Consider the following 12,146-nt stretch of genomic DNA (forward strand, 5'->3'; position numbering starts at 1 on the left):
CAGTCAGATAAGGGAGTAGGGCCTGTAGGCATTCTGAGGCTAATTGTGAGTTTGCCATCGTGTGGATGATTTATATAAACCATAGGAGGCGGCCAGGAATCAAACCTGGGGGAAGATCTGTCTATTTAGGTTTCATCGTTTGCTTATTATTCCGTATAGATATTAAACAATCTCAGAGCATCATCGTTTTCACATAAATTTTCCCATTCATGCCTACAATAGAATGCACTATGGCTCTAAACTTTATGCCTTTGTGCTAAGTCCCCTACCCTGCCCCACCCGCTTTTTTTGTTTATTTCGAAGGAAATGGAACATGCAGCATTTCCTTCGTGTCCTCGACAATCTCTCATCAGCTGTGGAGTCCGCTGCCTGGGGCATGGTGGCTACAGATGGTTCAGCTCTTCAGTCTCTTAGGAGTTGAATGATATGATGCTCACTTGTACATTTCCTGGGACCTAGCGTGAAGTTAGGCCATTTTTTTTTTTTTTCCAAATGTTGCAGACCCTTCCTGCTTCCATTTCTTGAGTTCTAAATCAACGACTGACTTTTAAAGTATAAATTTTGCTGGGAGAGCAAACAGTTCTACCGAGGGAGAAGCAATTTCTCAACATTAAAAAAAAATTAGAAATTATAATTTATGCTTAAAAAAATGTTAGTCCAAGTTTTTGCTCTCTTCTCTTTTCCTTCTCCGCTGTGCTTTATCCTGCTGTATGTTTACAAACCATTCTCGTGACCTTCTGCCTGAGCAGCATATTTGTCGTGGGGCCAGATTATACATACACCACTGACTTTTTCATCTGACCTCTAAATTCAGCCTTTGAGCCCCTTCATTTCTTTGAGTTTTGCTAACAAAGTCTTCTTGCTGAAAGGAATACTATTTCCCGTGGAACTTTACTGATGGTGCGTGGAATAATAGGATCATGCTTTTTGAAGTTCAGACCGAAGGTCCTAAAATCTTAAACATATCCAGTTTGCTATTGCTGACTTTACCTTTAGTTCAGTCTTGGCATTTCAGGTCTAGAGGCGGTTACTACCCAATGGGCATCCTCAGCCCCTCCCTGAAAATTAAAGGCAGAACGGAAATGAAACCAAACTTCCTGTTTTTCCTCACCTCTCTTGTTAATTTAACTAAGTCAGTTGGCTTGCCCTCCTTTGCCCTTTTCACCCCTCCCAGATGAACCTTATGTGCAAATTTGATTATAACAGTGTGAATAATTTCTAAGTTACTTGAATACAGGTTGAATACTGTTCCTTGTGGTTCTTTTCTTCATCACACTGGTAGATGTATCCAGTGTTTTTCTTTCCAGCCTGCTTAACTCCTGTGTGGTTCTTGTAGCCACATACGTTTCAGTTGATTTGGCCATCCTGATTGTATGGGGCACTATCAAATGCTTCGTCAAAATCAAAGCACGTGGAGTTCAGTGCCTTCCCTTCCCTTGCTAATTCAGTTGTGCTGGAGGCGGGCAATCCTGGAGCCTTGCAATCCAGGATTCTGGTCAAGGTAAGGAAGCAGCCCTTCTTCCTGATTTGGCTGTTCGGCAGATATCTTTTCCTTTCTTTTAAATATTCATTTATTCAGCAACATGTAGCAGGCCCTGCATCCCTGACCGTGTACAACCAGTGGTTACATTCTTGCTGTAGAAAGGAAAACCCCTGACCCTTTCACTTCTCTCCTTCTGCCTTAGCATGGGACTATTCCCCGTGAACTTTATTGCTGGAGAAAGCAAGCCCAAGCCAATGGTACCCCATTGGAAGTAAAATGTGTTGGTGAAAAGTAGATTCTGTGGCCAGCCAGGCTGCCCAAGTTCTGGTATTTGCTAGTAGTATTACTTTAGGCAAATTACTTAATAGCTCTTGTCTGTTTCCTAGTCTGTAATATGGAAGTAATGGTAGTTCTTGCTTCATAGAGTTGTCCAGAATAATTGAGTCAATACATGTAAAGTGGTTGGAATTTGTTTAGCTAGGTTTAGTTTAAAAATTGATGAATAATCTTTCAAAAGTTTATAATAACATGTCTGGGTTTTCCAGGCACTTTGTTTCTCTTTCATGCTATTTGCCTTAGTCACTCCACTGCAGGCAAAGGAAAGGAGATGAAGATCAAACTGTCCAGCTTTGCCACCTTAAATTATTTGTAAATTGCTTTTCTTCTTGAAGACTCCATTATAATAGGTGGTTGAGAATTGATATACTCAGTCGACAATATGACTTATTCCCTATCAACTCTTATATTGCTACTTCCCAGTGTGTAATTGTAGATATTTATATATTTAAAAAATCTTTTTAAGAACATTATTTTCTTAGTAATAAACATTATATTTATTGGACCTGTTAAATCATTTTAAGTTGTTGGGTTTTTAATGTATTATTTTTAAACGGATGCCCAAAGAGAATTAAAAAAAATTTTTTTTAATAAGGAGGCAGAAATACCCACTACAGACAATGAATAGACAAAACACGCCTTCCAAAGAAAAATGTCTTATAGGACAGTGTTTAGTCTACACCATACACATCATGATCAACAGTCAGTAAATAACCCAAGGCTGTTCGTGTTAGCAGTCTGTGCCAGGAACAGTTTGAATACTCTTAACTTATGTACAAGTATTTGCATTTAGTCAAGCCTATATGGTTTCCTGCTAATCTTTCATATTTATGTTCACTGAATCACAGTACATCAGCCATCATGGCTCACTTTACATGTATATTTGCATACTAACTGAAGAATGAGAAGGGAAACTTGGAAAAAATGTATTAAGATTTTGTCCATTGGGATTTCCCTGGTGGTGCAGTGGTTAAGAATCTGCCTGCCAATGCAAGGGACACGGGTTCGAGCCCTGGTCCAGGAAGATCCCACACACCGTGGAGCAACTGTGAGTCCATGTGCCACAAGTACTGAGCCTGTGCTCTAGAGCCCGCGAGCCACAACTGAGCCGTGGCGCCACAACTGCTGAAGCCCACGCGCCCTAGAGCCCGTGCTCCACAACAAGAGAAGCCACAGCAGTGAGAAGCCCGCGCACCACAAGGAAGAGTAGCCTCTGCTCACTGCAACTAGAGACTCTGCTCACTGCAACTAGAGAAAAGCCCGCGTGCAGCAACAAAGACCCAACTCAGACCAAAAAAAAAAAAAAAAAGATTTCGTCCATCACAGTTTGATCAACCTGTGGATCTGTCTTATTTATTATTTTATTAAATACTTTTCAGCTGCAACCTAACCTAATTTATATTGACATATTGCTGAGAATCAGTTGGCCCGTTGGAAAATACATGTTTATAGTTTACTCTTTCAAACAACTTGGGAAGTTGATGAAATCATGTGATATAGTTGAGAGAGATTCTTCTGAGCAAAAGATGTGTAGCACAGAATAATAAATCCACAGCCAAAATGCACCTACTCATTTCTTCTCAATTCAGAGGAAGAACAGACCCAGGGTGAATTTTAGCTCCATTACCTACTGCTTTGAGAAAAACACCTATGAGCTCCACTTCTAGCACAGTGGTAATGAGACCTCCTTGCAAAGGCAGTTCTGAGAATCCAGTGAGGCAGGGCATGTGTGGGTCCTATGTAAATGTTACTCATTCTGCTCAAGATGTGTGTGCTTTGAAGCAGTGAGCTCAGGGACATACCAGCTTACGCCTGTAGCCACCCACGCCTGTGTTTCTGACGTGTAGCTGGGTCTTCCAAGTAATGCTGCAGGTGTTCTGAGTAGTGCTTTCCTTCTCAACTTACTTGAAACCAGGAGGCTCTTGTGCCTAGGAGGGAGCCTAAACCATCTTGCAGGCAGACTTTTTTAAAAAGGTGATTTGCATCCCCTTGCTACATTTTTGCCATGGGAAATGACACTCTGGCTCCTTGAAAATGGCTAATAACCGTCCGTGGGTAAATGCCAATCAAGCCAGCCAGTTGGCTCTGAAGACATTTTCCTTGAAAGCCACGGCCCAGGTTTTGCAGAGGCCGGGAGATGAGTGTGAGTGCCAGAGACCTCCTTCACAGAAAAGCCTGTTGCATGTGCTACCCTGGAAGTGAAGACAGAGACAGGGATGCCGCTGTGAAGGCTGCTATTACAGAGAGACAGTCTCTTAGGTAACCAGATGGCTTGTTGTCATTTTTCTTTTTTTGTTTGCAGAGAATCCAGCTGTCATAATGGCCAAGATTCCTCACACAGAGAAATCGTGTGGCAGACATTTTTAATCACCAAAGTAAGGTCTTTCTCTTTTAAGATGAAGAAAGATAAAGAGCATCGTTTTTGGGATCTGAGTTTATCATCTCTTCCTCCACACCCATTAGTCCTCAGGAAAGCTATCTTTTGTCACTTAATTTGGAGCCTCTAAAATGGCTTTCACACTTTGCCGTCTTGGTCCACGGACTGTGGTACTTAGGGAGTGGAGACTTGCAAAATTAACCTCCAGTATTCTTCCAAAATCAGTTTTATTTTTTGTGGAGTCATTTGTGCCTACCTGGGAGCATTTTTTTCTCTTTTTATGAGGTGGTTATTTTAATATTTTTTTCTGCCTAATGGTGGCAAGGAAGAAACACTTTCCATGAAATACAGAAGGGGCAGGAGAATAGCTGAGCTATGAGAAAGTACGATATGATGCTTTGGTCTTGTGATTGTTGGGATATATACTTGTCAGGAATGGATGCAATCTTAGGATGTTGTATTATCCAAACTATGAACTTTGGGATCCAGACAGCTTAATTTAAGCATGTTTCCTTCGCTTTGTCTCAAGAATTTCATTTTTCTTTAGAGGTTTTCCTTTTAGGCTCTTGGATTTATGAGTAACAGAAATGAAGGCAGGGATACCAAAAGGTATTTTAAAATAGAATTGTATCCAAAACATGGTAATTATTGACTTTTTTTTTTTTTAATGAGAGAGAATTGAGAGAAGTTTTGAGTTCAGTGCCCTCCTTCCTCCCTCCCTCCCACCAGGTGCTTTGTGGGAAAGCAATGGCAGTGCTTTGGGAAGAAGCATTAGGTTTGTGAAAAGAAATGAAGAGTGGACAGGTCCAGGGTAAGCAAGGGACTGAGAGAAGGAAAATGATGGCAGCAGAGGCAGACCTGGACCCTAAAAGCATGCTAAGATCCCTCAGGAGGTGTTTAGTAATAAGCCCGCATGCCACTGTGCGAACCTGAAGGACGGGAGTGCATCTGCCCCTGCCCAGCCCTTACCGGCACACTTGAACTGTCCTTGCCCTTCACCTGCACGCCCTACAGCTCCAGAGTCTGCGCTGCTGAGTGAGGTGGTGGGGACGGGCGAGTGAGACATAGCTCATCAGGAGACAAGACAAAAGCACTCACTTTCTCCCTCACTCTCTGCTCAAGTGTCTGGGGTCTCATTGCCAAGATTCTTAATCACCTCTTAATACATGCTCTGTTTCTTGGCTTGTCAGGAGGCTAATGGCAGCATGCTGTTGACAGGTGAGTGTGAACTAAGTGCCAAAGCAGAAGGAAATGGAAAGTGAGAGAATTTCAAGTTTCACTAAGAGTGGAGTCCATGCATGTTTTGTTTTGTGTGGTGTGGTTTTTGTTTGTTTGTTTGCCTTCTTAAAAGGGCCCAGTTGGAAGAGAATTCAGGGAACAAATATTAGTCAGCAGATTAGGTTCTGAACTGGATAGACTTTGTACCTTGGCATATGAGTGGCTATCCTAGAACGTTTTGAACTTTTGCCACCGAGTAATTCTGAAAAGGTGGACAGAGCCAGTGGTAGATAATGGGAAAGAGCACGGTGTCCTCTGCTCAAGTAATCAAGGTACATATTATTCAGGTGGGTAAGGAGCCTAGCTAGTTCAACAGAGTGATAGCATGGAATTGCAGGCTCATTTGGAGATGAAGGAATGGATCACAGATGGTCGATGGGCTTGATTTTTCTCTGAGAATTCACTATTGTTTTGAGAATAAGCAGAGCTTAGAGGAAATGGCCCAGATTTTACACTTAGGAAAGAACTCTTATTCAATTCTCCATTTGACCACTTTCTAGCTAAGACATCAGGACAGTTACTTAACTTCTCTGACCCTGCTTCCTCAATTGGGAATATGAGAATAGGACTTTTGCAGATCTGTTGGGAAATATTAAGACTAGAGGGAGATTAAAATGAGATGCTAACGCTTAGCAGGGGCTTAATGTCCATCAGTTTCTTTCTTTCAGTCAAAATTTAAGTTTTTATGTAGAATAATCATCCTTTATATTCTGTTCTCCATGTTGAGTTTTGAAACAGGAATAACTTTTATTTAAGCTATCACCTTGATGATAAAACGAGCTGTTTTATCAGAGACAGTGCTGTAGGTGCCTTGCAACCTGATAGATTCGTGTGCAAGGGCACGCAGGGCACCGGTGAATCTGTCCACACCTGGAAGCCCAGAAACTGGGCACTGAACGCATAAGCGGACTCCTAGAGCTGGTACACTCTGCCTATGGCAGATTCTTAAACCACCTGTTTACTATCTTTTAAACACTACCCCGAAGTTCACCCAAGTCAGAGGGTGACAGAATGGACAAACGCAGAACTTTGGAACTGCTCTGTGATTCATACACCCAGAGAAATACTTAATTGTTTTCTGGAAGAATGCACTATATGATGATCTTTTGTGTGGAATTGGTTTATGTAAATATTAGGGCACTGTGCCGGTAAGGATCCCAGTAGACAGCTAGCCTAGGAGCCCGGAATACTTTTTTATCTTTTACTTCTTTTGGCAGTTCGTGGCTGCTGCATGAACGCTCTCCCTTTTGAGTCAGCCAGGCGCAAGAGAAGTAATTTCCCATCCAGAAGCTCTTTCGGCAGCTGAGCTGTAGTGGATATACTGGGATGTGGCTAAGTTTAAAATTGTGCGTAAATCCAGCTTCCTCTCCCCTGGAAAGGCTCAGCTTGTCTTTATACCTTCCCCTCCGGCCGATTTTTTTTTTTTTTTCCGGGGGCGGAGAGGAGAGGAAAGGAGGAACACTGAGGCAGGCGGACAGCTTGTAGTTGACTTAGGTCCGCGCGGGGAGGGGGAAACCCAGGCGGGGGGCTGGAAACGGAAGGGCTGCCAGTGCGCCGCAGGCGAGGCCGCCGGCAGCGGGAGGCCGCGCCGCGGGCAGCCACCTCGCGGGCCGCCGGGGTGGCGGGTCGCCCTCCGGGAGAGCGCTGGGTGCCGCGGACAGTGCGAGGCGGGCGGCGGTGGTTATGCAACCCGCAGCCCCCTCGTCCGCCCTCCTCGCCGGCCTGAGTCCCTCCCTCCGCTTGGCCGGCACTCGGATCTCTCTCGGTCTTTCTCTCCCCTGTGTGTTTCAAACAGGAAGTGCAGGGCTGTCTGTAACGTGCCGCCGGGTCCCAGGATGGAAGAGTGAAGTCGCGCCGGTTGCAGCTCGCGGAGCCCGCCGGAAGCCAGTCCCCGGAGAGGAGAGCGCCCTGAGGGAGCAGGGTGGCCGCCTGGTCCAGGTGCGGGGCTGGGTTGCGAGCCCGCGGGCCGGGCGCTGGGCTGTCACTCAGTCAGTCATTCAGCGGATCTGCAGCTCCCGCGCTGCAGCCTCACTCGCCGTGCCTTTTCTAGGTTGCGCCCCCCTGGCTGCTTTCTGTCCAGGAAGATCTCTCCAAACTCTGTGGCTCTGCTACCCGGGTGCGTTGGACCCCGGCGATAAGGCGCGTGGCAGCACGCGGCGCCCACGGGACCTGCCCCGCTTCCTCACCCACCCTAGGCAGGAGCTTTCCAGGCTGGGCTGCTTGTGCCCGGAAGGCTTCCCAGTCCTCAGCTGCCCTCTCCACCCTCGCCTCTCCTCCTCCTGCCGCCTGAAGCAGCGGCTCTTTGTTCTTCACTTTGTTCTCCAGGCCAGGGGTTATCTACAGAAATGGGTGGCTTGGGTGTTATTAAGAGTAATGTGAATGGGAGGGGTGGGGACCTGGGGGAGAAGGAGGATGAGTTGAGGGTGATTTGTAAGGTGGAAAGGGGAGCAAGAGGCTTGGTGTCCGGGCTGAGAAATCTCACCAGCTCCTCAGCCGGTGAAACAGAGGAGTCCAGGCTCTTTGCTTTCCATTTTGGAAGAGCCAGGCTGTCAGGAACTGAGGGAGTTCGTGATGCAGACACACACTGGAAAGGTAGTGACCGAGAATGAGGGGAAGCTAGTTCTGAGATGTTTAGTCTGATGTCTGGCTTGTTAATTCCAGTTGTGGATTCTTAGCCAGCCTCTCTTGCTGAGACAGAGGTACTTTTAAAGGTAGAAGCCTGACATCTTTATTCATTAAATGCCATTTTTCATCAGAGTAAAATTGAGAACGACTTTTCTCAAATTCACTGGGTAGGTTACAGTTTCACATTGCTTGTCTTACTCCATCTCAGAAGTGCATAGGTGGAGAACAAAATGCTAGAGGAAAGGTTGGTTTTATGCGCAGAGTTTTTGCTTCTTCATTTCCCTGGCAGCTCCTCTGCGGACTAAATCTGACGGACTTTTCCGTTTTGTTTCCCCACCTTTATTTGTCTACCTGGTTGAACTCCAGTCTTACGGAGGGACACTAAAGGAGGTGTGATGGTTGAGAGGAGGTGAGAGGCAGTTTGATTGGAAGATTGTAGCCTCAATTTAAATGTTTGAATGAAGTTAAAGCCAGTAGTATCTTCTTTCTCTTTCTTTTGGAAGAAGGGATCCATGCAAATGACTAGAGGGGAGGAAAGTGAGATTCTGCAAAGAAGAGCCTCTTTCTGTAGCAGGGAGGGAAATTGCAAAATCACAGTACTATGTGCACTTAGCCCCTTCACCTTACTGGGTGGTCAAGCTTTCTCGGGAAGCAGGGTTGGTTGTAGAATTTAAATTTGTGATGTCCTATGCCGACTATACCACTCTAATGCTGATATTTTTTGTAGTGAAATATTATTTACTACATAATTAATTTTGCTTTGAGAGGAAAATCTTTTGTAGTTACTCAGCCTGGTACATTTGTACTTTCCCCTCCCTCCCTTTCTTTTTCTTATTAGCAGCATGGAGGTAATTTAAATTATAAGATCCCATTATTCCAGTAGCCTTCAGAACTTTAATCTCTTTTAAAATGCAGGTGCTTTGAGCATTGTGATATTATCAGTAATTGGCATAATTGTGTTAGCATTAAGTAGCCAAGATACACTATGAGCGCTGAGCAATTAATTTTATCTTTTTCTAGATAGATGTGGACTTCTTAAGTTTGAATTTAATTGTGAGAAGCCTGTGTTTATGCCTCTTCTTGCCAAATACATCATGAGATTAAAAGTGAAAACAAGTCATTAAGAGAAACTCTTGAAAGACCTGTACAACCATAGTATTTTGCCTCTATTTTTATACCCAGGTATACTCCTGGCTCTCTGATTCATTAATTCACCTGAGGACTTTCCTCAGCATCTGTCATTCTGTTTCAAGATAAAATAGAACAGCCTTTGTGACCTCCCAAACTTGTCCCCTATTTAGGAACAGGATTTATTCCCACCCTAGTGGAATTTGATACTAATTAAATAATAACCCAGGAATCATAATAAATGGCCTTTAGATCCTCATTGCGCATTTTCTATATCTCCTGTATAATTTATTACTCTGTTTAACAGTCTGAAATAGGATTCATTTATTCTATTTGATGGAGCGAGGAAACTGAGGCTGATAAAATGTGACCTGTCAGTGGTCATACTAGTAATTGGACATGCTGGGACTTGAACAAGAGTCTTCTGCTTTATAGTGCTTGGCTCTCTTGTAATCCGGAAAGTGGCCGCTTAAGGAAGAGATGGCAACGCTGATTCAGATGGTCTTTTGCTTTTCTACACTGACTCGAGATTAACTTCACCTAAATCTCCAGGTCTTTTCCCATTCCTCTCTACCCAGAGCTTAGGGGGTTTTATTGTTGTTGTTGTTTTTTCCATGTTTGAAATTTACACTTCCTCTGTGTTAGTGACTAGATTTAGCTGTGTTTGCATCATTGTGATTTGTTTTCTGCTGCCAACATTCTAATGGCATATTTTAATTTGCAGATATTTTATGTCAGGTCTTAGTGAACAGTATCTTTTTGAAAGGTCAGAGTAGCATATTTTAACTTCTTAGAGTAAAAAACAACATTTCTGGTTTACCCCTAGGACATAGTTTACATTCCAGAAAAGAAATAATAAATTAAAAAATTAATAAATGATGTATATAGCTCTCTTCATACTCCACTACCCTACATAATGTATGACCACTGTACATAGCCCCCCAACTTCCCCACCCCAGTTCAGGATAACTTACTGAAAAGCTTATATTATAAAAGACATGGGCAAATGCATATATACTTTATATATTAAATATTTTTATAATACTCCCCAGATGGAAATAAGTTTATTTTTCTTATTTTTGCAACATTTAATGTTGAGGCTCTCTTTAGCTAGGAATTTTGTTACACCGAGAAGAATATAAATTAAAATTTAGAGTATATTTTCAGTGGGATATGCTGGATAAAATATTTATTTTGTCTTCAACAATTGAAGTATCTGTAGTGATCTATAACTTCCCCTTTGTAGAATTGTGTCAAAGCATCAGGAGAAGGGGGGGAGAAGGTGGGGGAGAGGGAGGGAGAGGAAAGGGAGATAAACTGAGTGATTTTTTTTTTTTTTTTTTTTGCGGTACATGGGCCTCTCACTGTTGTGGCCTCTCCCGTTGCGGAGCACAGGCTCTGGACGCGCAGGCTAGCGGCCATGGCTCACGGGCCCAGCCGCTCCGCGGCATGTGGGATCTTCCCAGACAGGGGCACGATCCCGTGTCCCCTGTATCGGCAGGCGGACTCTCAACCACTGCGCCACCAGGGAAGCCCCTAAGTGATCTTTTCTTTTATAAGTAAGGAATGGAATGATATATGCATATTTTCTTAATACACAATGCACTGCCACTTCTGTCTGTTTTAAACAGTTGCAATGGCTTGTGAACTAAGAATGAAAGGGTAGCTAGCTTTGATGTTAAATGCCAAGGAAAAGTTTATGGCCAAGAGAGGACTAGGAATGGAGATAAATGTGCATTAGGATTTTCATTTTTCAAAACCCTCTCTCTTTCCCTTCATGTCTATTATAAAATAAAAACTATCTTCAATTGGAAATTGTGAACTTTAAAGCAGTGGTTCTCAACCCTTACAAAAATCAGGAAACTTTTATTTACCACTAAAGGATTTCAAAGATTTTGACTTGTTCAGAGTTTTACTTCTCGTTTCTGATGATTGGTAATATTTAGTGACAAAGTCACTCTTTAATATTACTTAACTGGATATATATTATAAAGAATCACCACAGCATTTTCCCGTATTTGTAAAATAGTAGTACATGTATGAGTGGGACAGGGGTTCAGTCTACTGACTTCTGCCAGGATCCTGAAGTCCACAGGTTGGGACTCAGGACTGAAGTAAAACAACTGCTCCAGGCTGCAGATGCAGAAATGGTGATGTACGTTATGTTAGCTGTCAGGTTATAAAGATTCCCAAGTGGAATTTTTCGTCTTCGTTGTACGTTAAATAGGTAATGTGTAAAGTCCTAACTTTGGATCTGATCTTGTTTCTGGGTTAATTGTTTTCATGGTCAGCTTTGAGGTCCTGTAGTTACTCAGTCACGGATAACTGGAGTTCTTCTAAGAGCATTCTCCCGACATTCTGCCTACGGTGCTTCCTTATTATGTTTGTCGAGTCAGGACTCCGACACCAGTCCCAGGGTCACCACTGTCATAACTGCCACCATCTGCAGCCTTATATTCATTTCGCAGAAGCTAAAAGGGCCCTCCCAATCTTAACTTTTACAGTTTTCAATAAGTGTATAGAAGGAGAGAGATTATTTACCCTGTTCTGTAGTGGGAAAAGCTGGCATATAGGTTCATATTGAATCTGTCTCTCCGATTTCCATGCCCGTTGCTGAGGTTTTGGCGTTCTGTTGAAGGCAGATTAGGCAGGGCACCAAACTCTGTTAGGGTTAGTGCATGATGCTCTTTTTTCTGGTTAAAAAAAAAAAATCACTTTCTATTTATTGAATGCTTTATTTGGATTATCTGTAATCTTCCTGGTGTTGTGCAGCGTGGGTAATATCCCGCTTGTATAGGTAAAGAAACTGAGGCAAGTGGAGATTGTAGTTTATCCAGGTCACATGGACAAGCTGAGGCCTGGCCTCGGATCCACGTTTGTCAGTCCCCAGGCTAAAACATTTCTGTCATCACATCTGCT

At 43.3% G+C, this 12,146-nt stretch overlaps 1 protein-coding gene across 3 annotated transcripts in view; it reads left to right on the top strand.

The window, feature by feature from the left end:
* The window catches only part of LRRC8D (leucine rich repeat containing 8 VRAC subunit D), a 111,237-nt gene that overhangs the window by 13,167 nt on the left and 85,924 nt on the right, over positions 1-12,146 (top strand). For 2 of the 3 annotated variants that reach the window (XM_024743567.1, XM_024743566.1), the window contains exon 2: positions 7,270-7,412. The exons of the other annotated variant lie outside the window; for it this stretch is intronic. The gene's annotated coding sequence lies outside the window, so the exon portion shown is untranslated. The remainder of the gene's footprint in view (positions 1-7,269; positions 7,413-12,146) is intronic. 3 annotated transcript variants of the gene reach the window in all.

This window comes from Neophocaena asiaeorientalis, unplaced genomic scaffold (assembly GCF_003031525.2).
Source record: "Neophocaena asiaeorientalis asiaeorientalis breed wild unplaced genomic scaffold, Neophocaena_asiaeorientalis_V1.1 scaffold317, whole genome shotgun sequence".
Taxonomy (NCBI): domain Eukaryota; kingdom Metazoa; phylum Chordata; class Mammalia; order Artiodactyla; family Phocoenidae; genus Neophocaena; species Neophocaena asiaeorientalis.